The sequence below is a fragment of the Anas platyrhynchos genome, chromosome 28, assembly GCF_047663525.1.
Source record: "Anas platyrhynchos isolate ZD024472 breed Pekin duck chromosome 28, IASCAAS_PekinDuck_T2T, whole genome shotgun sequence".
Classification (NCBI taxonomy): Eukaryota; Metazoa; Chordata; class Aves; order Anseriformes; family Anatidae; genus Anas; species Anas platyrhynchos.
This window is the reverse complement of record NC_092614.1, coordinates 5,128,591-5,153,479: the sequence shown is the minus strand read 5'-3', so window position 1 is coordinate 5,153,479 and position 24,889 is coordinate 5,128,591. Positions and strand designations below refer to the sequence as shown.

The 24,889-nt window shown below is 52.8% G+C and overlaps 2 long non-coding RNA genes, 1 other non-coding gene and 1 pseudogene across 4 annotated transcripts; 3 read left to right on the top strand and 1 right to left on the bottom strand.

The window, feature by feature from the left end:
* The first annotated feature begins 4,266 nt into the window (after positions 1-4,266).
* Positions 4,267-6,790, top strand: LOC139999703 (uncharacterized). The gene is made up of 2 exons (XR_011805185.1): positions 4,267-6,281; positions 6,585-6,790. It is a non-coding gene; the product is annotated as an uncharacterized lncRNA (long non-coding RNA).
* On the bottom strand, positions 6,240-7,800 carry LOC139999699 (feather keratin Cos2-3-like; annotated as a pseudogene).
* A 2,848-nt stretch (positions 7,801-10,648) lies between these two features.
* LOC113841485 (uncharacterized) lies at positions 10,649-16,912 on the top strand. Of its 2 annotated transcripts, none has more exons than XR_011805191.1 (3): positions 10,649-11,292; positions 15,827-16,228; positions 16,774-16,912. It is a non-coding gene; the product is annotated as an uncharacterized protein (transcript). The 2 variants fall into 2 exon arrangements; XR_011805192.1 differs by lacking the exon at positions 10,649-11,292 and adding an exon at positions 12,010-12,808.
* Positions 16,913-17,282: 370 nt separating this feature from the next.
* LOC139999710 (uncharacterized) lies at positions 17,283-21,532 on the top strand. The gene is made up of 2 exons (XR_011805201.1): positions 17,283-17,592; positions 18,195-21,532. It is a non-coding gene; the product is annotated as an uncharacterized lncRNA (long non-coding RNA).
* Positions 21,533-24,889: the final 3,357 nt, after the last annotated feature.

The following is a 24,889-nucleotide window of genomic DNA, read 5'->3' as shown; positions in this document are numbered from 1 at the left end:
GGGGCTAATGCGTGCAATTTCAGAAATGGGTAGGCTTGGTTATATGGATGAAATATACATGGAAGAAATATTTACCCTGAAGGCGATCAAGTCCTAGAGCAGATTGCCAAAGAGATGCTATTGGAGCTCCACCCTCTGAAAAGTTCAGACTTTGCCTGGACTTGATCCTAAGCAACCTGATCTGATGAGACCCGCTCTGAAAACAGGGTTGGACTACGTGCGTGCTGGAGGTGCAGCCTGTGATCCTCTGGATGCACAGTCACCACATATCAGCCTTGGAGGGATGCTGTTGACGGATCACTGTTTCTGTTAATTCCCAGGGTGACCCATGATCACATACCGATATCATTCATGATATCAAAAGCGGGCGGAGGGAACAGCACTCATGCACACTGCTGCTTATGTCAAAAGATGCATGATTTCATGGGTGCACTCACAGACACTCCTGGATGCATACTGAAGTATATTTGGGAACGCACAGAGATAGTTGTGCACACAGTGAAGAAAACAAATACTGCTCTCCTGAACTCCAGAGTTTGGATTTTACTTTCAACTGTCTGTCAAGGAACATCCTGGATTGCTGAGGCCCTGCTGTGTTTTACCTCCAGAAGATATCGAGTGGTGGAAGGCAAGGAATCCTGAGCAGCAACTCTATCTCCTTCCCACAGGAGTGAGGGGAAGGCCTAGAGAGAGGTTTCTTTTGTTGCTGCTGGGTTTGTCTGAGAGCTGAGAGCTGCTGCTCTTTATTCTGGACTCAGATATCTACCTCTTGATCCAGGTTGGGAATACACTCATGTGTGGTGCCCAAATAGCCCATGCATCCTTCTGTGTAGTTTGTCTTTGGAAACCTCTCATTCACTGACATGTGCCATGTCTTGGTCAGGACGCCTCTTTATGGACAATTTACTTTTCCAGCTGTGTGGTCTGGCTCCTCTTCCTCCACTAGTGGGCCTAAACTGGGATGTCCTCTTCACACTCATGGTCTATGACCAAGCTGCGTGCATCTGCCACCCACTGCAGAACTGCAGTCTGGTGGGAGGCCTGTGGGCTGAGCTCCTGCTCCCCTCCTTGGCACAAGCGGTGCTCACCCTTTGTTTGCCCTGCTCTGGCCCTACACAATCGCAGCTCCTTCTGGGACTCGCTGTCAGTCATGCAGCTGCCTTCTGCAGAGAGCTTCTGGACTGCTGTGCTCCTTAAATACAACAGCACCACCAGTTTTCCTGTGCTCCTTGAGCTCCTGCAGGGTGCTCCTGGTCTCCCTCTGAATGTAGGCATGTGAGGAGACACAAGACACTGTCTGCTCACTCTCACTTGGCTGCACTTGTATCATGCCGGGGGCTACGTTCCCTCCTCTATACCCACCCCATTGCCAACTTGTCCCACAACAAAGTGGTGTCCATCTTCTCCAGGGCTGTGATTCCCTCTGCTCCATGCACCAACCTACAGCGTAAAGACCGAGAAGGTGAAGGAAGCCATGCGAAACCTGAGAAACAGAGGGAGGTTGTTTCTTTGTTTCCTCTGCTGTATTCGCTGTCTCTGCTTTCAGGGCCATGCTGTTTTCTCTACTCTCTTCTGCAATGCAGGTCTTGGGGAAGCTGCCATCACTGCTTCCACAGCAGCCCTTATTTTCTTTCTTACCTTTCAGCTCCTCCCTCCTTGTTTCCTACCCTAGAAGCAGCCCTTCAGCACTTGGGAGGGGGGCCGAGAGAAAGAACTGCAGGAAGCTGGAAACAACACACACGGATACAAACCTGACTGATAGATGATGAGGGAGGAAGAGAGGAGATCAAATGTGGGCAGTCACAACACCAGTTGGTGGCCTATCAAGAAGCCACAGGGAGATCAGCTTGGGCCTTGCACCTCCTACAGCTGTGGGCTAGGACACACGCTGGGGTGGGTGCAGGACAGACCTATACAACCCCATGAGGGGACGTGCAGGGAAATGGGAGCCGGGAGGAGCACACTAGGGCAGACAGAGCAGGGTGTAAAAGGGGCTGCAGCCTGTACTTGCATGGCTGGGCCCTGCACATGAGCACCGCTGTCTATCCTGTCCTCTTCTGGAATATTTCCTTACATCTCCATAATCTCGCTCTGTCCCATGCACACATGTGCTGCAAGGAGAACGTAGCAATTCCTCATGGAGTGGCAGAAGTGGATTTGATGCTAGCCGCTGGAGTCAGACTCAGCGCGAGGACATCCCTGCCCTGTGCTGTCAGCTGCTGGAGCCAGGGGTCCCCGTGCAGCTCCTGGAGCAGGGAAAGGGGGTCTCAGCCTCCAGGAAAATGTGGCAAGTCCATTTGGGGTCTCCAAAAGCAGCTACTGGGGGTACTGGCCTGCGTCTATCTTCCCCAAATGGGCATGCTTGTCCCTGCCTGTGTGTCTCCTGGGTACGTGCTCAGCTACTATTGCCGTGAAGCCTGTAAATGGGAAAGTGGCAACTGTGCCCCTCAATCTGGGCAGAGACGCTCGACCGACGATGACAGCTCAATGGGCAGTGCCAGACAGCAGGGCCCCGTACGGTTTGGGGTGCGGTCGGGGCACTGTGTCCCCGGACCCGTTCCTGCTGCTGGCTTTCCACATCTGCAGCAGTGCCGGCCACAGCTGTGATACCAGCACACCACAGCACCAAGCTCCCAGGCACAGCCCAGCCTGACCCGTTGCGCTCCGCTGGGGACGCTTCAGGCAGGCAGCTGCTTTCTCCTCTCCCCCTTCTCTCCTCTCTCCCTACTAATCTCCTACCCCGTTCACTGCCCTCCTCTCCCCTTCCCACTCCCAAAGGAGATGCCGTAGCAGACGGGCAGCCGCTGTCTCCGCTCCCTCGCCCTTTCGCTCCGGCTCCATCTCCCACTCCCTCTCGCTCTGCCTCTCCTATCCCGGGCTGGGCTGCAGGACGGGCAGAGCCCCGCGGGCAGCAGCCGAAGCCCTGCCCGCCCACAGGCGCCCAGCACTCGCAGCCCGGGCCAGCCCCCGAGCGGCCCCGGGGCGGAGCTGGCGGCGCCGGGCGGCGGCGGCGGGGAGGAGGCGCCGCGGGCGGAGCAGAGCCGGGGCTGGCGGGGGCAGCGCGGCGCGGGCGGCGGAGCGGCGGGATGCGGCAGGGCCGGGCCGCAGGGCTGGCGGCGCTGGCCGCGGTGCTCCTGGGTGCGCGGGGCTGCCGGCGCCGGGGACGGGACGGGACGGGACGGGACGGGACGGGACGGGACGGGGCTGCCCTCGCTTCTGGCCCGCCGGCTTCTTACGGACCTCGCTCCCCTCTGGCCTCCCTCTGCAGCCATCCCGCCTGCCTCCAGCGAGCTCAGCCGGCCGTTGCCTCCCACCTTGCCTTGCTCCCTGCCTTCCTCCTCTCCTTTCGGCACACCCCCACTCATTGCTGCCTGCTTCCCTTCTCCTCCTGGCTCGGACTCTCCTCCCAAACAGCCCTGCTCCGACTTGGTCCCCTAATAACCATTCCCAGTGAAATTCCTTTGTGTGCTTTCTTCTGAGAAAAAGCTCGCATCGGCTATCAACTGTTTTCTTCTCCCCTCTCCCCCTGCGTGATATTTTCGGTGCAGGAAAGACATTTTCTGAGTTTTCTCCTGCTTTCTTTCTCGGCAGTGGCTGTGTGCAGAGCCCAGGTGCAGCAGGAGCCACAGGCACAGACCACCGAGGGCACCAGCATCAACATCACCTGCTCACACCCCAACATGCAGACTGGTTACTCCATTTACTGGTACCGCCATCTCCCGGGCCAAGGACCTACATTCCTAGTGTTCGGTACTAAAGGCTCCAATGCACTGAGGGACCTGCCGGGGTGGCTCGTGGTGGCAGCAGACCGCCGGTCCAGCGCCCTGTGGCTCACCGAGCCCCGGCTTCGGGACGCGGCGGTGTATTACTGCGCCCTGAGAGCCACGGGGAGAGGAGCCGGGGCTGCGGCCGTGCAGGAACCGTGGCGGGCGGGGCCGGGCGTGTGTGGCGGGGGCGAGGCAGGGGCACAGCCCCCAGGGGGCGCTGCCGCTCCGCCCGCCAGGACCACCTCGTCCCGCAGCCGCGGGGGTTCCCCCGCCAGCCCGGCCCCTCCAAGGCACTTCGGTTCTGCTGAAAGGGTCTGGAGCCTGGGTGCAGCTGAACGGAGATGGCAGCAGCCTGCCAGAGGTGTGTGCAGGGAAGAGGCACTGAAACACAGCCCCTTTCTCCTGAGCCCTCCTTTTCCTCACGCTGCAACAATGTTCCTCAGTTTCTCCCAAATTCAGGCCCAAACAAGGACCGAATCAGGACAGTTTGGATCCTTGGTTTAATTCAGGGTAACTGAATGTTTGGAGTGCCTCAGCGTGGCTGTCCATCGATGACCTTGGGATGTATAAGAGAAGCAGACTGCTGTGAGGCTCCTGAGAGTGCCTGTCAGTCAGGGATTTCCACTCCTGGACACTGCCAGGTTCTTCTGGGAGTCAGTGCTGGAGACAGGCCTATCTCCTCACAGTTGTCTATAAAGGCCGGCCAGCATTGTCTCAGAAATGCATCGCAGAGGGGACAGATTCCCATCCAGCCCATGTCTGGCTGGTTCTCCTGAAGGCAAAGGGGCAGCTTCACAAGTCGTATTTCAGAGCAAAGGTGTTTTCTCAGCGTATTGGGTGTCTCATCCAAGCTAATCTGCCTTGTTCAAACACAGAGGCAGATCCCAACCACACTTTTATCTGTTTGCCAATGACATGCACCCAGAACTACACACAAGGTTTATATATTGCTATCAGTGTCCTGGGGCATTCAAGGTAGGCAATAAACAGCAGAGCAATTAAGAAACCAATGTCTCCAGGAACTACCAGTCATGTTTTGGGTTGCAACATGGGCCAAGCCCTTCCAGGGCAATGAGCCATCCCAACAAAGCAGAAATGTTTGTCAGAGCTCTTTCCTGTGGTCTACCCCACACCTTAGCCCTGGCAGTGCCATACGTTCACCTGGGCTAAATTGGTTGCATTCTCTTGCAGCTGTGGCTGACACCATTCCTCTGGCACCAGGAAAGACAAAGGGTTTACCCCAGCGCACCTTTGGCTCATCTCTCTTGCCTGCATGGCTGATTCCTTCTGGACATGACAAGGCTGTACCAAGCAGGGCCATAAGTGGATCCATAAGAAAACAGCTCTGTAATCAAGCAGGGAAGGACAAGGTGCCCTTCTGATGGGACCTGTTATAGATGTAACCAGGCTCTAATGAGATACTGATGAGAAACATCAAGGGGCTGCAAAGCACTGACAGGAAAAATGTCTGCCAGCAGTCAAGCAGGGCCTGGAAACAATGGGCATCCTTGAAGTGCAACTGGGCAACAGAGAGCTGCACACATCCTGAACATAGCCTCTACATAACCAAAAGAAGAAACAGAGAAACAACTTGCCTGAGCAGGAGCAAAGCAAATGGTCAGGAAAAGTGGAAATGAGAGTGAGGAAGTCCCTGTGAGTGCACATCCTGCACCTGAGGAAAGCTGTTGCATGCTTGGGGGCAAGTGGGCACCCTAGAGCAGCATGGGGGCATGCAAACTGCCTGCTGTCTCTGCACTGACCCACCCCATATGGGTTCAGGGTCCTCAGGGACTAGAGATTTACGTGTATGTTCGGTGACGGGGAATACCAATGCTGACTTGTGGAAGGGGATCAGCCCTGTATGTGTGCCATCACCTGGGCCCTGCCAAGTGCCGTGCTGAGGGCGGTTGGGCCTCATGGGACACGTGTTCCTGCCGCACATGCCCATGTGTGCTGGCCATAGCCCTGAGGTAGGGCAAACGAGGGAAGATGAGGGTGGAGTAGAAGCAGTCGGGCATCCCTGCACTTATTCCACCCATTCCCCACATCTGCCATCCATCTTCTGTCCCCACCTGCTTCCCCAGCACAGCACTGTCCTGAGCAAGAAGAAGCCCGTTCCTAAGTGCCTACAGGGTGCAAGCCTCCACAGCCTCCCACAGACTCGTAGCTTCTTCCATGAGGAGAGCAGAGGTTGTGCTCTCTGTTTGCAGGACAGGGGGGAGCTGTGGGCAGAGATGCTGCAAGGCAAGGGTAGATTGCCCCTTGCTCTGTGAAAGTGAGGAATGTCTTCTTCAGCCCCAAGGGGCATTGTCCAAGAGAGGACCCTCTGCAGCATGTCGCAACCTCCCATTGTTCTGGGAGTGGGGAAAAGGCTCCTTAAACGCCCATCTTATACCCACCAAGGGCAAGACAATTCTCGCTGGGCGGCCCAGGAGGGCATACGCAGAGGGAAGAAACATCTACAGCCAAGGCTGGGTTGCCGGAAACTTTAATGAGTGTACAGAGGAAAAGGAGGTCACTCTGAGCAGAGGCCCTTCAGTGCAGGGATCTCCAGGGCCTACTGAGAGACATGGGCCGAGTTTTCAGAAATCTCAGGGTAGCCCCTGGTCAGGCTCCTGCCAATGTTTGCCAGAGGAGGTGAGGAAGGTCCGTCATTCTGAAAGCAATTGCATGAAGACTTTAAACACCCATCTTATACCCACCAAGGGCAAAACCATTCTTGCTGAGCAGCTCAGGAGGGCATATGCAGAGGGAAGAAAAATGTACAACCAAGGCCGGGATGCAGAAATCTTTAATGAATGTAGAGAGGAAAAGGAGGTCACTCTGAGCAGAGGCCCTTCAGTGCAGAGATCACCAGGGCCAACCAAGAGGCAGCATCCTTCGCCCATGGAGGAGTTCATGCAGGGCATTTGTCTGCTGTTACCACAGTGGCAGGGCTGGATCTGAGGATCCCCACAGCACAGGGGAGGAGAAGAACACTATGAAAATTGAGACAGGGGGGTAGGTGTTAGAATGGAAGGAGAGACATGGACCGTGTTTTCAGAGATCTCAGACTAGCCCCTGGTCAGGCTCCTGCCAATGTTTGCCAGAGGAGGTGAGGAAGGTCAGTCATTCTGAAAGCAATGGCCTGAAGACTCCTCCTTCTGTTGTCCAGCACCATGGTCGTGCTGGAACCCCAGGGCCATGGGCAGTGGCTTTAGCAGGGCAGGCATCTTCTGCCACAGTAGCGGCTGGAAATGCCTGAGAGATCACAGCACCCGGAGGTGATGGGGACTCCGTCACAGCTGAGGATGCTGCCAACGGCAGCAGAGGTGGAGGATCCTACAACGGTGTTCTGCGGGAAGGAGCTGAGGATGGGGCCAGGCAGGGTCACCACTACGGGAGAGGGCTCAATGACGACGGTGGAGTTCTGGCACTGCCTGACGCAGGGCTCGTTGCAGCTGCTGGCCAACGGGGTCGGGCCACAGGGCCGGCATGGCAGGCACTGGTTGTAGCAGGACATGTCTTGGGCTGGAGATGCACCTGGGAGAGAGGGAAGAGAGGAAGAAGAGCATATGGTGAGGAGCAGCCCCATTATCCCACCACAAAGGAGCTAAGGCAACTGGTGAGGGTGGATGTGGAGGCTATGCCAGGAGGTTCATGGTCTTCATTGCCTTGTACTGACAGGGGCCTTCTAAGTGCAGGCTGATCTAATGAGACAATCACGTTGCATATAACCCAAAATGCTACCTCTGCACCATGTCCCAGCCTCTCTCTACACAGAACGTCTCTCTCCACCCCTCTCCCATGGGAAGGAACTCCAAGGCCCAGCATAGCTCTGAACCACCACCAGATGAGATGTCTATTAATGCAAGATCCCTTCTACTTGAGAAGAGGAGGAGAGAGGGCTTCAGACTCACCTGGTTACCAAGGAGGATGAGGCAACAGAATTGGATGAGAGAGCAGAGAGCTGGGCTGCCTTTTATACTGGTACTTCATTGCCGCAGGCCCAGAGGCACCCTTGGCAGAGGTAACAATTTTCTGACAAGCTCATCTTGAATTCAAACCATCCCAACAAATGATATGGGCTGTGTGCTGGTTTCCTGCACTGCTGCCTTTTCATTTGCAGATCTAGGCCATGGCCATTCTGCAGTGATGGTTTCTTTAGAGTGCTGGGATGAAATGTCCAAGGACTTCTAGGGCAGGAATGCATCAGTGAGGGCAGAAGACTCACTGGACGTGCTGGATGGGTCCCCTCTGATCATCTCCATGGCTCTGCTCTGAACCCACTTGAACAGGTCTATATCTTTCTCGTGCTGGGAGCCCCAAAGCTGAACACAGCACTCCAGGTCAGGTCTCACTCAAGTGGAGCACAGGCCGTGAATCACCTCCCTCCACATTCTGGACGTGCTTCTGTCAAGGCAGACAAGCATGGAAACAAAGCTTCTTTCCTTGGCCAAATTCAATTCTGGCTTCGATTTAGCTCTCCTAACTTGATTCCTATCTTGCCTCATCAGACTATGTATCTATATTCTTTCCAGTCTACCTGTCCTTGCTCCCACCCTCTATGGCCTTCTCTGTCATGTTTGAATTCAGCCAGTTGCTCCATGTTCATCCATGTAGGTATCCTGGCATTTTGCCTGACTCCTTCTTTGGTGGGATGCATCACTCCTGAACTTGGAGGAGATGATCCTTGAATATTAACCAGCCTTCTTGGGCCCATGTCCTCTCAGGGCTTTGTATCATGGTACTCTACCAAGAAGATGCCTCAGCAGGCCAAAGTCTGCTCTCCAGAAGTCCAGGGCAGCAAGTTTCTTGTGCTTCCTCCTCACTGTGCTCAGGAACCTAACTTCCACCATTTCACAGTAACTGCAGCCAAGGCTGCCCTTGAGCTTCACAGTCCCACCAACCCCAGGTACTATGAGAACGAGGTCCATAATATAGCACCTGTCCTTGTAGGCTCACCTTGTGCACTCACCTGAGTGCCCGGTTGCTTTTGTTCACACATCTGCTCTTGTCTTGTGGCAACCACTGTGCAGCTGGCTTTGTGTGAAGGCACGTGGGTGCAGAGATTTGTCCAGGACTCCATGCAGGTATAGATGAGCACGTGACTGTGTCCTTGTTTCCCCTTTATCACGAGGGAATGTGCACAGTTGTAGCACTCTCCTGTGCTCTGTGCATGAGTCCTGCAGGGGAGCGGGTTCCCATTGTCAGAAGGAGCCTGAGAGCAGCTGAACGCAGATGGCACCAGCCTCTCAGAGGTGTGTGCAGGGAAGAGGCACTGGAAAATACAGCTCCTTTCTCCTGAGCCCTCCTTTTCGTCCCGCTGCAACAATCACCCTCTGTTCCTGCCATCTTCAGGCCCAAACAAGGACCGTATCAGGACAGTTTGGATCCTTGGTTTAATTCAGGATAGCAACATTTGGAGTGCCTCTGAGTGGCTGTCCATAGTTGACCTTGGGATATACAGGAGAAGCAGACTGCTGTAAGGCTCCTGATAGTGTCTGTCAGTCAGAGATTTCCACCCGTAGACACTGCCAGGTCCTCCTGGGAGTCAGTGCTGAAGCCAGGCCTATCTCCTCTCACTTGTCTAGAAAGGCCTGCCAGCATTGTCTCAGAAATACATCGGAAAGCAGGCAGATTCTCATGCACCCCATGTTAGACTGGTTCTCCTGAAGGCAAAGGGACAACTGTCACTCCTCCACATGTGGGATTTCACAGCAAAGGGATCACACAGTGGCAAGAGTAAATTGATCCTCCCCTTGCACCAGAGGAATGCTCAGTGTTTGGAGTGCTTCAGCATGGCTGCCCATTAAGCACAGTTTTCATAGTTCCTGGGAGCCCTTCCCGCAGGCCTGAGCCTGCAGCTTTGGCATGGAGGGCACCTTCTGCCTGAGTAGCAGCTGGCAGTGCCAGACACCCAGTCCTGCTGAATGCTTTCATTAGGGCCACAAGCAGTCCGAAGGAGGACACCCTCGGTGAGTTTGTGCATGGTCCCCAACCAGGGCACACAGGTGGTGACTGCATAGGTCACAAATGTGCTGTGGAGAATACAGGCTGGCTGGAGAAAGGGGCTGACCAGAACCTCATTTTGGTGCAAAGGAGCAAAGAAAAGGATTTTCCTCTTGGGCAGGAAGAGCCCCCAGAGTAATTCAGGATGGGGGCTGGCTGCCAGGGAAGCAAACCCTCAGGAAAGGCTTTTGGGTGCAGGAGGCACCCAGCCACACACGAGCCAGCAGCGCTCCCTTGCAGCAAAGGCAGCCAACGGCCTGTGCAGCTGGAGGCATCAGGGGGTGCCCCGCAGGGCGTGGGGCCGGGAAGGTGGGGCGTGGGCGAGGCGGGGGCACAGCCACAGTCGGGCCGCGTGGGGTCGCTGCCGGTGCTTGGAAGTCCCCTTGCAGGGCCTGGAGTTAAACAGCATGGGCCCGAGGGAGCATCAGAACAGCCACATTGGGTTTCCTCCGTTTTCTGCAGTGGTCTTTTTTCCAAGAGCTTGTTGTACAGGTTTCTTCCTAAGCCCAAATCCAGGACCTCTGGCGCTGAGATGATGTCCTGGCAATACAACAAATATCTGTGCTGGTCACTCACTCTAATGACACGTGTTGGAACCTTGGATCTTGCCAAAGGACTGAGTTGTAGAGGAGTTTGCTGCACTAGCCAGCGCTGTTGAAGGTCTGCCCTTGGTGCAGGATTCACTCCTGTGTGTGTGTGCAGAGCTGCTGACTGCTGAGCAGAGGGCTGTGGTGGGGCGACCTTCCCTGCCAACTTGAGAGAACGTGGCTTTTCCGAGGGGGTTGTGGGGAAGAGGTGGGGGAAGCAATCCCATCTTCATTGACAGCAGAGGTGGGTGCAGACCTCTGTGTCTGGGGCTGGGTTCTGGATGGGAGGGGGAGGCCACTGGGGATTCTTGCCCCTTGCTGCTGTTATATATGGAGTGGTAATTCGAGTCGAAAAAATGGTAGATATTAATAAAGAAGGGGGAGATGTGGGAGTGTGGCCATGGGGGATGGCAAGCCCCGTGATTAATGATAACATTAGACTCCTAAAGATGAGTCCATCAGGAATGTAAAAGAACTTAGAGGGAACAAAGAAGGGTGATTCAGGAGACTCCATGCAGTCTCCAGTACTTGTTCTCCAGCCCATAAGGCATGGAAATTTCTGGGTGTTTGCTGTTGTTGTTATATTCAAAGTTGTTTGACCAATGAAAAGTTGTTTTGAAAAGAACTGCTGTGGAGAGAAGGGTGTAAGAGGGGAGCCTGCCCTCAAGATTGAAAAAAAAAAAGAAAAAAGAAAAAAAAGAAGGCAACACGATGAAGTTATGTCATTAGTAAAGGAGCAGAAAGAAGGAATGAAAAGGAACAGGCTAGCAGAACGGAGACCAGGACTGGAACAGGCACACTGATCTCCTCATGAAGATAGGTTCGGCCAAACTCAGCAAACTGCTCAAAGAAGCTCGTACAGAAAGTTGCTGGAAATAGGCGCACCAGAGCTGGAAAGAAGATAAAGCTGAAAGAAGCGGACCTGTGCACACAACTGCCCCTTGCTGGTAAGCAGTTGCGCATTATGGGGAATCATACGTCCTTTGGAACAAAGACAGTCCTGGTAACCTTACATCTTATTCTCCTTATTAACAATCAGACGGTTTATGATCCTGAAATATGGGACCAAATTGAGGTCAAGGTGTGTGACTGCTACTAAAAACGACAAGGTTGCAGTGGGATTGCTCGGCACCTGGCAAGCAGTCTCTGAGGCTTTAAAGAGCCACATGGGGCCACAATCTATGCCACTGGCCCCGCTGCTGCTACAGCCGTCGAAGGCTTTCGCTGTTACGCCCCCTGCTGACCTGGACGTGCCTTTTGACCAAGGCCTATTGGCCTTGAATGGAGTCAAATCCAGCTGGAGGCTAGTCACTAGTGGCGTCCCCCAGGGCTCAGTACTAGAGCCAGTTCTCTTTAATATCTTTATTGATGATGTGGAAGAGAGGATTGAGTGCACCCTCAGTAAGTTTTCAGATGACACCAAGTTAGGTGCGTGTGTCGATCTGCTCGAGGAAGGAAGGCTCTGCAGAATGATTTGGATGAGCTGAGGCCAACCGTATGAAGTTCAACAAGGCCAAGTGCCGGGTCCTGCACCTGGGGCACAACAACTCCAAGCAGAGCTACAGGCTGGGAGACAAGTGCTTGGAAATCTGCCTGGCAGAGAAGGACCTGGGAGTATTGGTTGATAGTTGGCTGAATATGAGCCAGCAGTGTGCTCAGGGGGCCAAGAAGGCCAACAGCATCCTGGCTTGTATCAGAAGCAGTGTGGCCAGCAGGTCTAGGGAAGTGATCGTCCCCCTGTACTCGGCTCTGGTGAGGCTGCACCTCGAGTACTGTGTTCAGTTTTGGGCCCCTCACTACAAGAAGGGCATGGAGGTGCCAGAGCAAGTGCAGAGAAGGGCTACGAAGCTGGTGAGGGGTCTGGAGAACAAGTCTTACGAGGAGCCGCGGGGGTTCCCCTGCCAGCCCGGCCCCTCCAAGGCACTTTGGTTCTGCTGAAAGGGTCTGGAGTCTGGGTGCAGCTGAACGGAGATGGCAGCAGCCTGCCAGAGACACAGCCACAGCCGGAGCCACGTGGGCGTCCTGGCGTTGCTTGGAAGTCCCCTTGCAGGTTGGATGGCAGAGGGAGGCCAATGGGGACACTTGCCCCTTGCTGGGGCTGCCCACCTGCCAGAAGGGGCCAGAAGAGGGAAGCAGACAGGGGCGATGTCGTTGCCCTTTTGCCTTACCGCTGACCAAGTGAAATGTCCTAGCCTTCACATGCCTGCAGTTTTGAGCTAACTGCACAAGTGTGACGCTCACGGTGCTTGAACACTTCTGGCTGGCCATGGGGATCCTAGGGCACAGCAAAGATTGGCTGGATTCCTTTCTGACTGCTTTAACCACTAGTCTTGAGACTAGGGAGAGAGTTTTGCTCCACCCTCTGTGCTGAGGTTTAGAGGCTGCTTTGAGCTGGCAGAGGGGGAAGTGAACTTGCAAGCTTGAGCTCCCTCTTTCCAGGCACTACGTGGGCACCCTGTGAAGGTGAGAGCGTGACATGGTCCTGCTTTTCCTGGCAGCCTTGATGGCACTGTCAGACCTTGGTGAGATGTGACATTGAGGAGGGCAAGATAGGGTCAAGATGGCATCCCATCATTTCTGGAGGGGGGAAATTGGAGTCCTGCCTCCCTGGAAGAACTAGAAGTGTTTTCTGTAGGGAGAGCAGGGGCTGCAGACCATTACAGGAGACAGTCTGGGAGATGTTAGGAGCAACGAGTGTACAGGGATGAATAAGCATCTGCACTTTTCCTTCTGCACATCCTCAGAGAAGAAGGGTCCCATGTTGGGCCAGGGTCTCCCTGTACAGGGGAGTGATTTTTACTCTTAGGATACTACACAGTGAGTTCATATTAGAATACGTCTAATCTTTGTATTTAGCTGTCTATTCAAATTGCATTGCTAGGTGATATATTCAAAAGTCAAATGGAGCCAAACTCTCAAAGACAAAGGGAATAGCATAGGCTTTTTTTTTTTTTTTTTTTCCTGAAGCTGGGAACCCTGATTTATGGAGCTGTACTGGGACTGCCTGGGACAGAATTAACATTCTCCACAGTAGTCTCTAGAGTGCTGTGCTCTTCACTTGGAGCTAGAACTCCAGTGTTGGCACAACATCAAGATTCTTTCTCCAACACCTCCAAAGCCAGGAAGTGGAGGGTGGGAAAGAGGCAGGAGGGGACATCGCCAGGGCAACTGACCCATACCATCCAAAGGGATATTCCATACCATGTGATGTCACACTCAGCAATAAAAGGCGGCAAAGGGGAAGGAAAGCGGGGAGCTCTCATTATGAAGACATCTGTCCTCCCGAACGATCGCTATGAGTATTGAGGCCCTGCTTGCCAGGAGACGGCCAAACCTCACTTTTTGAGGGGAAGTAGAGGATAATTTTCTTTTCTCTCTGTGCTTCCATGCAGCCTTTGCTTATTTTCTTCTCTTACTTTTGCTTTATACCAAGTTTCTTTTTTTTCCGCTTCTTCTTCTTCTTAGGGTGAGTGAGGGAGTGGTTGTGGTGGAGCTCACGAAAGGAACATAAGACAGACCACTTGCTGCAGATCCCAGTTCTGCTGAGATTCACTGGCATTGTTATCTTTGGAGATTTTCTGGGATTTTTTGTGATTCTTCTTAGAAATGGAAAACTATTCATCAAACAACACATTGCTTCACTCCTACAGACTTGCCACATGCTCACTGCCATGTGCAGTGAGCACTTCTGGGGACCAGATCTGCGGAAGAGGTGTGGGGAGAAGGTCTGGAGAGCTGATCTGGGAACCTGGTCTAGGAATCAGTCCTGGGCACTAACTCTGAGGAGAAGCCCTGGGCACCCACTCTGATGACCAAGTCAGGAGACCAGCTCTCAGGAGTGCCGGTCTGGGGACCAGATCCGGGAACCATGTCTGGGCACCAGGAGTGGGGACTGTGTCTGTGAACTAGCTCTGGAGACCAGATCTTGGGGGTAGAACTGGAGACCAGGTGTGAAGAGCAGGTCTGGATACCAGGTTTGTGAGAGCAGAACTGAAGAACAGATCTGGGGAGCAGGTCTGCAGACCACTTCTGGGAAACCAGTCTGGGGACCACCTCTGGGAAACCAGTCTGGGGAGCAGTTCTCAAGACCAGATAGGTGGAACAGGTGTGCTGAACAGGTCTGTGGAGCCAGCTCTGGGGAGCAGCTCTAGCGAGTATGTCTAGGGACCAGATCTGTGGAACAGGTGTGAGGAGAAGGTGTAGGGAGCAGGTCCTGGTGGAGCACGTCTTGAGACCAGGTCTGCCAGCTGCAGCAGGCCTCCTGGAGCTGCAGCGCAACCTCACTGGTGAGCTGCTGTGGTCTCCCGGGTGTGGCAGCGGAACCCTGCCAATGACCTGCGTCGGACTGAGGGCGTGGCAGCGGACCCCCGCTAATGACCAGCAGTGGTTTCCTAAGTGCCACAGCAGACTCACACCGAAGAGCCATGCCTGGCTCTCCAGGAGCTACAGTGGACCCTTGCCGGCAAGCTGCTGGAATCTCCCAAGTGCGGTGGTGGACCCCCACCAGCCAGCCATGGCTGGCTTCTGGAAACTACAGTGCCCCTCACTGGCAAGCTGTTGCAATCTACTGGGCTATATGGGGCCAAGAGCTGTGATCCAGATCTAAGGATCAGGTCTGGGCAGCAGGTCTGGGGGAGCAGATCTGCAGACCAGGTGTTCATGCCTGGGTCATGGGAACCCGATCTGGGAACTCTGTACTGGGAAGAGCTCTGTGGGATCCAGCTCTAGGGAGCAGGTGTGGGGAGCAGATCTGGGTACAAGGTATGAAGAACAGATATGGGGACAAGATCTTGGGCTCAGGATGAGGACAGCACAGCTCTGTACAGCACAGCAGAGCTCTGTGCCTACTCAGGTGAGCTGCCATGCAGATCCCAAACTTCTCCACGAAAAATCTCCATCTGTTTCAGGAAAACACAAGCAATGAGGAGGATTCACTGCTTTGTGCAGTAAACTTTTTTGGAGAGGGGGAGAACGTTCACGCTGCCTGGGGGGTATAAAAGGAACAGTTGGGGGCTGCAGGGCTTGGAGTGTCATTCCTTTGGGTGTCTGAGAATTCTACATTTGAGGTGTACTGAGGGAGGTATGGGGGAAGACAACGCAACTAGCCAGGTGCAGCCAAGCCAGACAAGGTGTTAGGGGTGGTGATAGAGGGAGCCCAAGCATCAGGGAAGCAGAAACTGCTGGGGATGTGGCCCTGGGTGGGTGCCCCCTGTGGCCCATCATTGTGAGTGCACGTGACCCACTGAACCCACATCCTTTTCCCTGCTGACTCCTCACCCCTTGCCCTATGGAACAGGTTGTCCTTGTCCCCTCTGGGCTTGTGCCATCCAACACCCCAATGAAGCCCCGTTCCTCTTGCAAATGCTAGGTTATCCCACCAGAACAGGACACAGCCAGAAACCCTGGGCTGCTGCATAGCATGATTCCTCCCTTCTTTCTGGGGATGTGGGAGAGAAATCAAAGTGTCTTGTCCTCCCACAGGAAACAGGAACATCCCCATGGAGCTGAGGACCCCAGGTGGAGGTGCACAATCTCAGTGGAGAAGACTGCCCTCACATCAGCCACGGCCAAGCAGTGTGTGTGAAGAAGAGAAGGCAGGACCCCACTGGGAGAGGAGACGAGAGCAGCCCCTGCACATGATGCGGCTCCCAGAGTTCCCAGGATCCCTGACTGTGACAATCCTCAGAGGTTGCTGCAGGTGGAGGAGGGAGAAACCCCAGGGAGTCTGCCCTTGTTCCCCCAGCAGAGTCATTTCCGGCAGCTCTGTTCTCTTGGGGCTGGGAGGTGCTTTTCTGACTCTCTCTCCCACAGCAAACAAGAGGGTCGGTCTCAGCATGCACCGTGGGTATCTCATCCTCACTGCCTTCCTGGGGCAACTGCTGGGTAAGTGCTGGCTTTTAATCAAGGTATAAATCTGCTTTCCCCAGGAAGCCTTACCACGTTTATGTGGGGAACAGCTTTTGAATCACAGGGAGAATGTTGGTAAATGTTGTCTCCTGTTTCTGGTTCTTGGCCGGTTTCTATCATGATACTGTTATTCTTCAAAATTTGGAAATGGAGATGGAGAAGAGACCTCTCCTGCTTCTCTCGTCCTTTCAGTCCATGTCTTTTCTGCCTCTCTCTTCTGGTCCACCTCCTGTCACGAGAGAAGGTTTCATCAGTCTCTGCAGTCCCTCATTTCTCCCTTTCCTATAGAAAAAAAAACAGATTGTGTCCAAGTCAATACAGGACATGAAAGCTCTCCACCCATGGACATTTGCAGGGTGTCCAGTCTGTCTTCTGCCTGCTGTGTTCCTCCAAAGTCCTCTTCCTTGTGTGCACAGGCTGGGCTCACTCCTGGGAAACTTATCTCCCACGTGTCTAAATCCACTCCTGTTTGGCTGCCTGGAGACTTTTCTACGGAGCTGCTGACCTTCTCTTTCTTCCAGAAACCATGGGGCAGGTGTCCATCACCCAGGAAGAAGGACAAGTCTCCGTGGAGCAGGGAAACACCTTCCAGACAAATTGCACATATGAAACCTCCTACTTTCAGGGATTGCTCTGGTACAAGCAAAAGAAGGGACAAGCCCCTCAGCTGATTACACATCAAGCAGTAGCAGGCACCAAGCAGAAGGACCGTTTCACCACGGAGCTGAACACTAAGGGGAAATCCAGTGTTCTGCATCTGAAGGAAGTCGAGCTCTCTGACAGCGCCTTGTACCTCTGTGCTGTGCGTGACACCCTGGTGCACAGAGCTGCCCTGGCTGAGCAACAACTCTGGATGTGGAGGGGATGTGTCTGTGCAAGGCAGAGCTCTGGGATGGGGCACTCAACTCTCCCCTGGCTGTGCTGTTTCCCCTGTTCACTCCAAGATCTACCAGCCCAATCCTCTTTCCCAAACAGCCTGATGTCTTTGGCTGTGCAGAGAGGGCTGACCTTGACTGGTTGACATGGGCCACAGTGCTCTACTTTCCTCCCTTTTTGGGCTGCCAGACTAGGGCAGAGCCTGCTGGGAAACAGAACTCCCCTGGGGGCTTGCCCTCAGCCCCTCATCCCCAGGGTGAGTAAATTCCTTCAAGCCCATGATAAAGCTGTTTGCTTTGAGCCCTGGCTAGCCCAGGCCAGAGACCCCTAGATGTAGTTCTGACAGAGATTTACAGGGTACTTCCCTCTCTTCAATGAGTCAGTCAATAGCAATGGATTTGCATCCCAGCCACCAGGTTATCTGCAGACCTCCAGCCAGTCCATGTCCAAAGCCTGTGCCTGAGGTACTGTCATGGTTTAACCCGGCCGGCAGCTAAACACCATGCAGCCGTTCGCTCACCCTCCCCCCTCCCTCTCTGGGACGGGGGAGAGAAATGGAAAGTGAAGCCCGTGAGCTGAGATAAAGACAGTTTAATAAGACAGGAAAATAATAATAACAAAATAATAATAACAATAATAACAATAATAATAATATGGTGATAATAGGGAAATAATAATAATATGTACAAACAAGTGATGCACAATGCAATTGCTCACCACTCACTGACCGATGCCCAGCCTAACCCCGAGCAGTCCGGCCCCCTTCCCCCGGTTAGCCACCCCTATATATTGTTTAGCATGACGTCAGATGGTATGGAATACCCCTTTGGCTAGTTTGGGTCACCTGTCCTGGGTCTGTCCCCTCCCAGCTCTTACTGCACCCCCAGCCTGCCCGTTGGCAGGACAGAGCAAAAGGCTGAGATGTCCTTGGCTTAGTATAAGCACTGCTCTGCAACAATTAAAGCATCGGGGTGTTATCAGCACTCTTCTCATCCCAAGCCAAAACACAGCATTCCACCAGCTACTAGGAAGAAAATTAATTCTGTGCTAACTGAAACCAGGACAGGGACAGAAAAAATAGAGCAGCCCCTAGTGCCAAAGGCCCAAGAGCTCTCCATGTTCTTCACAGTAAGCAATCAGAGCAAGAGATAAATGAAGACTTACAACCCACTGAGTTCGTTGATGTCTCCTCAGGGGAGCTGGAGGCATGTATGATCATCCTCAGTCCCTGCACAGGAAGCAGTGTCATAGTGACCAGCTCCTGCAGCAGTGTGGGATTGCGTGTCTGGGACAACCTGGTACGTGTCTGGGACAAGCCAGGCATCCTGCAGGCTGCAAATGCCAAGGCCAGACAGGAGAATCGAGGCTGTGCTGATGAACCTTCCTCCGTCTCAAAACCATGTTGAATATGGTGTTTTGATGTCCCCAGGCTTCAGGAAGCTCTTCTGTCTGTTTGCAAGAGCAAGAAGCAACGCAACCTGGAGAAAGAAAAGCTTGGCCCAGGCAGCTCCCAGCAGGGGACAGCCATGGGCCCTCTTTTCTCTGTGCTCTCAGGGAAGGCAGCACCAGCCTCAGCCTTGTCTCAGAAAGGGTCTGATCTACCCCCGGGATCATTGCCCCAAGGATTCTCTGGAGACACTGAACACCTCTGCAGGAACAATGCTTTCCCTCTGGTTCTTGCCTGGGAACATGCCTGGGGCTGAACAAACAGCTGTTAAATACCAGTTTGAGAATCCGAATGAGAAAAAAAATGGAAGACGCTTTTTGTTGATGTTTTCTGCTGCTCATATTGCAGCACGAAATCTCAGGAATAGGAAAGATGAATCAAAAATTTCACTTGTTCTCCAGACGGATTTTGTCGTTTCCAAGACAAAGGTGAATCTCCAAATTGTGAATATGCTCCTTCATCTCAGACTTCAGTGTTAGCCAGGAGATAGTTCTGGCTCAGGAGCACCTATTGATTATTGCTCTAACCCAGGCAATAGATGTGTTATGCGTAGAAAGTCTCAGTCCCAGCGTGAGAGCTGCGCAGGGGCTAATACTGTTATAAGTTGCCCCCTTAATTAATTTTCAGAGAGCATTGCATTAATAATAGAAAGGAATTTATTGAGTAAGCAACAGCAAGCAAAAGAGCGCTGGGTGGCCGGGGAGTCTCAGCTCCATCAATGGCGCGCACCTCACGCCCACCAGGGTCCCTTTTTATATCTTGGTAATTCTGGGATTACGCAGCACATCCTGGTATATTCTGCGACTGCGTGCACTGTTGCTAGGGGGTCATCTCCGTCCCTCTGGTGGTCGTGAAGATGAAGGCCGTAGTCTTCCTTGGCATTGTGGTTCAACTTCTTTTTTTTAATTGGTCATGTTGGCCCAGCGTGAGACAGGAAGGCAGGATGTTGATACACTAGTTTAGCAACTTATCAGGAGATGGTTACATGAGCTTTGCAGCAGTGTCTTTGAACAAAAGAGGCAACTGAGATGCAGAAGGAGAGAAGGGGAAGGGGTTCTCTTTTTTGTTACATTAAGCAAAGGAATTTTCATAGTGTCTAACCAAGCATTATACAGATCCTTACTTCACCAGGAAGCTTTTGCAACTCCTGCTCCTCAAACAGAATTCCTTGTTTTTCTAATACAAAAGACAATGAACAAACATTTATTGTGTATTACAATACCAGATAGGCCAGACTCCAGAGAGGCCTGGATGAAGGCTCCATCCAGTGATGGCCCTGCACCACCTAAGAGGCTGGCCAGGCCAGGCTGACAAGATTTGGCCAGGAAGGCATAGGCACACAGGCAGCAGAGCTGGGGCAGGGCTATGCTAGGCCTGAGCTTGTGCAGAGGCCCTGGGCTAAAGGTCAGGCCAGAGCTGGGCTGTGGTGGGCTTGGTTCTGATGCGTGTTGCTCTTGCACCGCCACCTAAGCCAGCACTGCCTCCCAGAGAACATGGCCTACGGAGAGGTCCCCCCATCCTCACACCATGGAGCAATAACCCCATCCTCCGTCCTGGTCCCATTACACAGTCTGTGCGAAACTAAATCACCCCCACACCACAGGGCCCCGAGGTGTGCAGAGCTGAGAAGGCCCTCGCCTGGGTGTAGAGAGCAGTGGTGCTGCATGGAGCACAAAGGCCACTTCATCCTCATGACTCTGGAAAATACAGAGGAGCTTGGTGCCTGGAAGAAGATCCTCCAGCGTGTGCCCTATGGTTGGAGCATGGTGCGATTGTGTCACCTATGGGGTCTCTGAGTTCCATGGCCTGATGAAAGCTGATTCATACTTGTGGCCCTGCTGGCCAGTGGCGTCAGGCAACAGCGCTGGCATGGCCGGCACTGGTCATAGCAAGACATGTCTGGGGGCAGGAGGTGGACATAGGAGAGAGGGCAGAGAGGAAGCAGAACATGGGCTTGCATGAGGAGCAGCCTGTCACCACATCCTAAGAGAACCAAGGCACAGGTAGTACTGTGACCACGGAGGTCTTCCTCCATGACAAACCTTCTACCCCTTGACTCTCCCACAACCAGCAGTCCCAAGATTTGGCAGGGCACACAGCTGATAGCAGCTGAAAGGCCCAAGGAACTGAGTCCTCCTGTGGGAGAATGAGGGGGACAAGAAGGGGCTTCACACCCACATACTTCCCAACAAGACGAAGGCCAGAGAAATGGATGATTGAGCACGGAGCTGGGCTGGCTTTTATAGTGGGCCTTAGCTGCCCCGTGTCCAGAGGCATCCCTTGAAGCAGGGACTATTTTCTGACAAGCTACTCATGCATGAAAAACATCCCACCTAATGATACGGGATGTGTGTTGCCTTCCTGTGATGCTGCTTTTCATTTCCTGCTTTATGCCCTTTCCCCAAAGAAGGCAACTCCTGAGTGGCAGGTAGGGAGGCCCAAGTATTTCCAGGCAACATATTTCAGTGTGGGCAGAAGACTCAGCTCACGTGCTGGAAGAGTCCAGTAAAGGCAAATGTTGTCATTCTGGGTGACTCCCTAGGGACTCTCTAGAGCTTTTTGGCTACAGGTGACCCAGCTCCTGCCTGTGACCCTACCCCTGCTGACACTGCCCTCAGGGAAAACCTGCTGGCCTGTTTTGCCTCCTCCTGCTCTGACCCAGGGATGTCTGTACAGTGGGAGAGGCTGTGCAGGGCCCTTTATGGATCACAAATGAAAGGCCCAACAGGTCAGTGGCTGTTTTAGTTAGAAGGAATAACAAGATGAATGTACACAGAAAGGAAACCTTTCATGTGTAGGTGATCCTGCCTTCTACCAGCATCGGACAGAGCCGGGTGGGTTTTCCCAAGACACACAATGCAGATCTTGTCCATAGGGAATTCCTTCTTCACTCCCATAACTTGATGCCTTTCATTTACTGTTTTAAAAAATAAATAAAATCATACACCTTCTCCTTACATGATGTAAGCTTATTTCTGTCATGACACCCACCAGTGATCAGTTGGGGCACTCCAACTTAGTCTGGGGCTAATGCGTGCAAGTTCAGAAACGGGTAGTTTTGGTTAGATACATGGAAGAAATATTTACCCTGAAGGTGATCAAATCCTGAAGCAGATTGCCTAAGAGGTGCTATTGGAGCTCCATCCTTGGAAGAGTTCAGACTTTGCCTGGACTTGATCCTGAGCAAGCTGATCTGATGACCCGCTCTGAAAACAGGGTTGGACTAGGTGCGTGCTGGAGGTTCAGCCTGTGATCCTCTGGAGGGTTTCTCATTAGGACTGCTCAGGAAGCATGGGGCAACATACACAGTCACCACAGATCAGCCTTGGTGGGATGCTGACGTCAGATCACTCAGATCACTGTTTCTGTTAATTCACAGTGTGCTGCTTGTTCTCATACGGATATTATTCATGACATCAAAAGCAGGTAGAGGGAACAGCACTCATACACACTGCTGCTCATGTCAAAAGATGCATGAATTCATGGGTGCACTCACAGACACTCCTGGATACATACTGAAGTATATTTGGGCACACACGCACAAAGACAGGTGTCCACACAGTGAAGAAAGCAAATGCTGCTCTCCTGAACTCTAGGGTTCTGATTTTACTTTCTACTCTCTCTGAAGACACATCCTGGCGTGCTGAGGCCCTGCTGTGTTTTACCTCCAGAAGATATCGAGTGGTGGAAGGCAATGACTCCTGAGCAGCAACTCTATCTCCTTCCCACAGGAGTGAGGGGAACGTCTAGAGAGAGGTTTCTTTTGTAGCTACTGGGTTTTTCTGAGAGCTGAGAGCTGCTGCTCTTCGTTCTGGAATTCTCAGCCCTCTGCCTCTTGATCCAGGCTGGGAATACACTCATGTGGGGTGCCCAAATAGCCCATGCATCCTTCCGTGTAGTTTGTCTTTGGAAACCTCCCATTCACGGACATGTGCCATGTCTTGATCAGGATGCCTCTTTATGGACAATTTACTTTTCCAGCTGTGTGGTCTGGCTCCTCTTCCTCCACTAGCGGGCCTAAACTGGGATGTCCTCTTCACACTCATGGCCTATGACCAAGCTGCGTGCATCTGCCACCCACTGCAGAACTCCAGTCTGGTGGGAGGCCTGTGGGCTGAGCTCCTGCTCCCCTCCTTGGCACAAGCGGTGCTCACACCCTTTGTTTGCCATGCTCTGGCCCTACACAATCGCAGCTCCTTCTGGGACTCGCTGTCAGTCATGCAGCTGCCTTCTGCAGAGAGCTTCTGGACTGCTGTGCTCCTTGAATACATCAGCACCACCAGAGAAAGAACAGCAGGAAGCTGGAACCAACTCACAGGGATAAAAACCTGACTGACAGATGATGCGGGAGGCAGTGAGAAGACAAATGTGGGCAGTCACACCACTTGTGGGGGGTACACAGAGCTGTGGCTGAGTTTATGTCAGTGAGGTTCTAAGATTGGAGACCTTGGCAAGTGGGATGGTAAGAAAAGAGGAGGCAAGCAACAAGCATACAGAGACTGAGACCAGAGAAAACAAACACAGAGGCAATGACAAGAGACAAACATCACCATTCACACCAGTTGATGGCCTATCAAGTAACCACAGGTGCCACTGCCAGGGTGATCAGCCTGGGCCTTGCACCTCCTACAGCTGTAGGCCAGGACACAGACTGGGATGGGTGCAGGACAGACCTATACAACCCCATGAGGGGACGTGCAGGGAAATGGGAGCCGGGAGGAGCACATGAGGGCACACAGAGTAAGGTGTAAAAGGGGCTACAGCATGTACTTGTGTGGCTGGGCCCTGCACATGAGCACCGCTGTCTGTCCTGTCCTCTTCTGGAATATTTCCTTACATCTGCGTAATCTCGCTCTGTCCCATGTGCACGTGTGCTGCAAGGAGAAAGTAGCAACTCCTGGTGGAGAGGGAGGAGTGCATTTGGTGCCGGCTGCAGGAGTCAGACCCAGTGCGATGACACCTCTGGCCTGTGCTGTCAGATGCTGGAGCCAGGGGGTCCCCGTGTAGCTCCTGGAGCAGGGAAAGTGATGCACGGAAAAGACTCCACAACCATAGGGTTGTAAAGTAGGTATACTATATTGCAGTGCACCGGGCGCACTGGGAATAGCTTCCCTCAAATTTGTGCACCTTCCCAGTCGTCTCTCACAACTTCATACATGAATATTGTCACACATTACATGAGCTCTACTACATATTCATTATTTTTCCCCAAAAGGCAGACCTCTTCCAAGTACTCATTTCCATACTCCCTACTCTTAGCTCCTCCCGGTTGCGCCTGCGCAGTGTAGCCTGGTGGTCGTGTAGGAATAGAAATGTTGTTTTGGCAGAGTTACATTGTTTAGAAGGAAGAAATGTGGTACTGAGATATGCTTACAGTGATAAGAAAGCTTAAGCAGGTGACCTTGTAAAATGCAGACAACCAGACTCCTTAGGACAATTAGGTGAAAATCATGGTGTTAAGTCAAGTCAGATAACTGAAGAAACATTACCACTTCAAACAGTAAAAATGGCAAAAGGAAATTGAAATTTGACAGGCTGGCTACTGAAGGCCATGCATTGTTTGTGAAGCATCAGATAGATTGTGAACCTGGATTACCCACTCAGTGGGGAAACAGGGGAGGGTCCTGTCGTCAAAAAGTATATAAATTATGTTTTGGAACTAGTAGATGTGCTCTCCTGCTTGTGGAGCGCCCGCCATTGCAATCCCGAATAAATTACTACTTCACTGAGATCCTCGCCTGAGCCTAAGATATTGGCTACGGAGTGTTTCTCACCGTCGTGGGCAGGGGTCTTGCAGGATGAAGGCAACGAGGAAGAGGAGGTTAAACTTTTTACCTTTGTGGACTTTGACCTGCTGCTGCACAGTATTTCGAAGTTTTTTGTTTATCTTTCCCTTGTTTCCTGCCAACAAGTTGTTCATCCTTCCCTCATCCATTGGCCTTGAGCGATACCTTCTTTTTTACATCTGCTTCTCATAAGGTTCTCATCTACATCCAATTGGCATATTTCTAGGTTTTCATCCACATCCCGGATAATTAGGATGTTTTACCATATATGTAGCTAAATACTAATTTGGATAAGTTTTAGCATCTTTACCATCTCAAAAGGGAGCCTCAGCCTCCAGGAAAATGTGGCAGGAGCATTTGGGGTCTCCAAAAGCAGCTACTGGGGGTACCGGCCTGGATGTAACTTCCCTCAATGGGGCATGCATGTGCCTGTCTGTGTGTCTCCCGGGTACGTGCTCAGCTTCTATTGCATGGAGCCTGTAAAAGGGGAAAGTGGCAACTGTGCCCCTCAATCTGGGCAGAGACGCT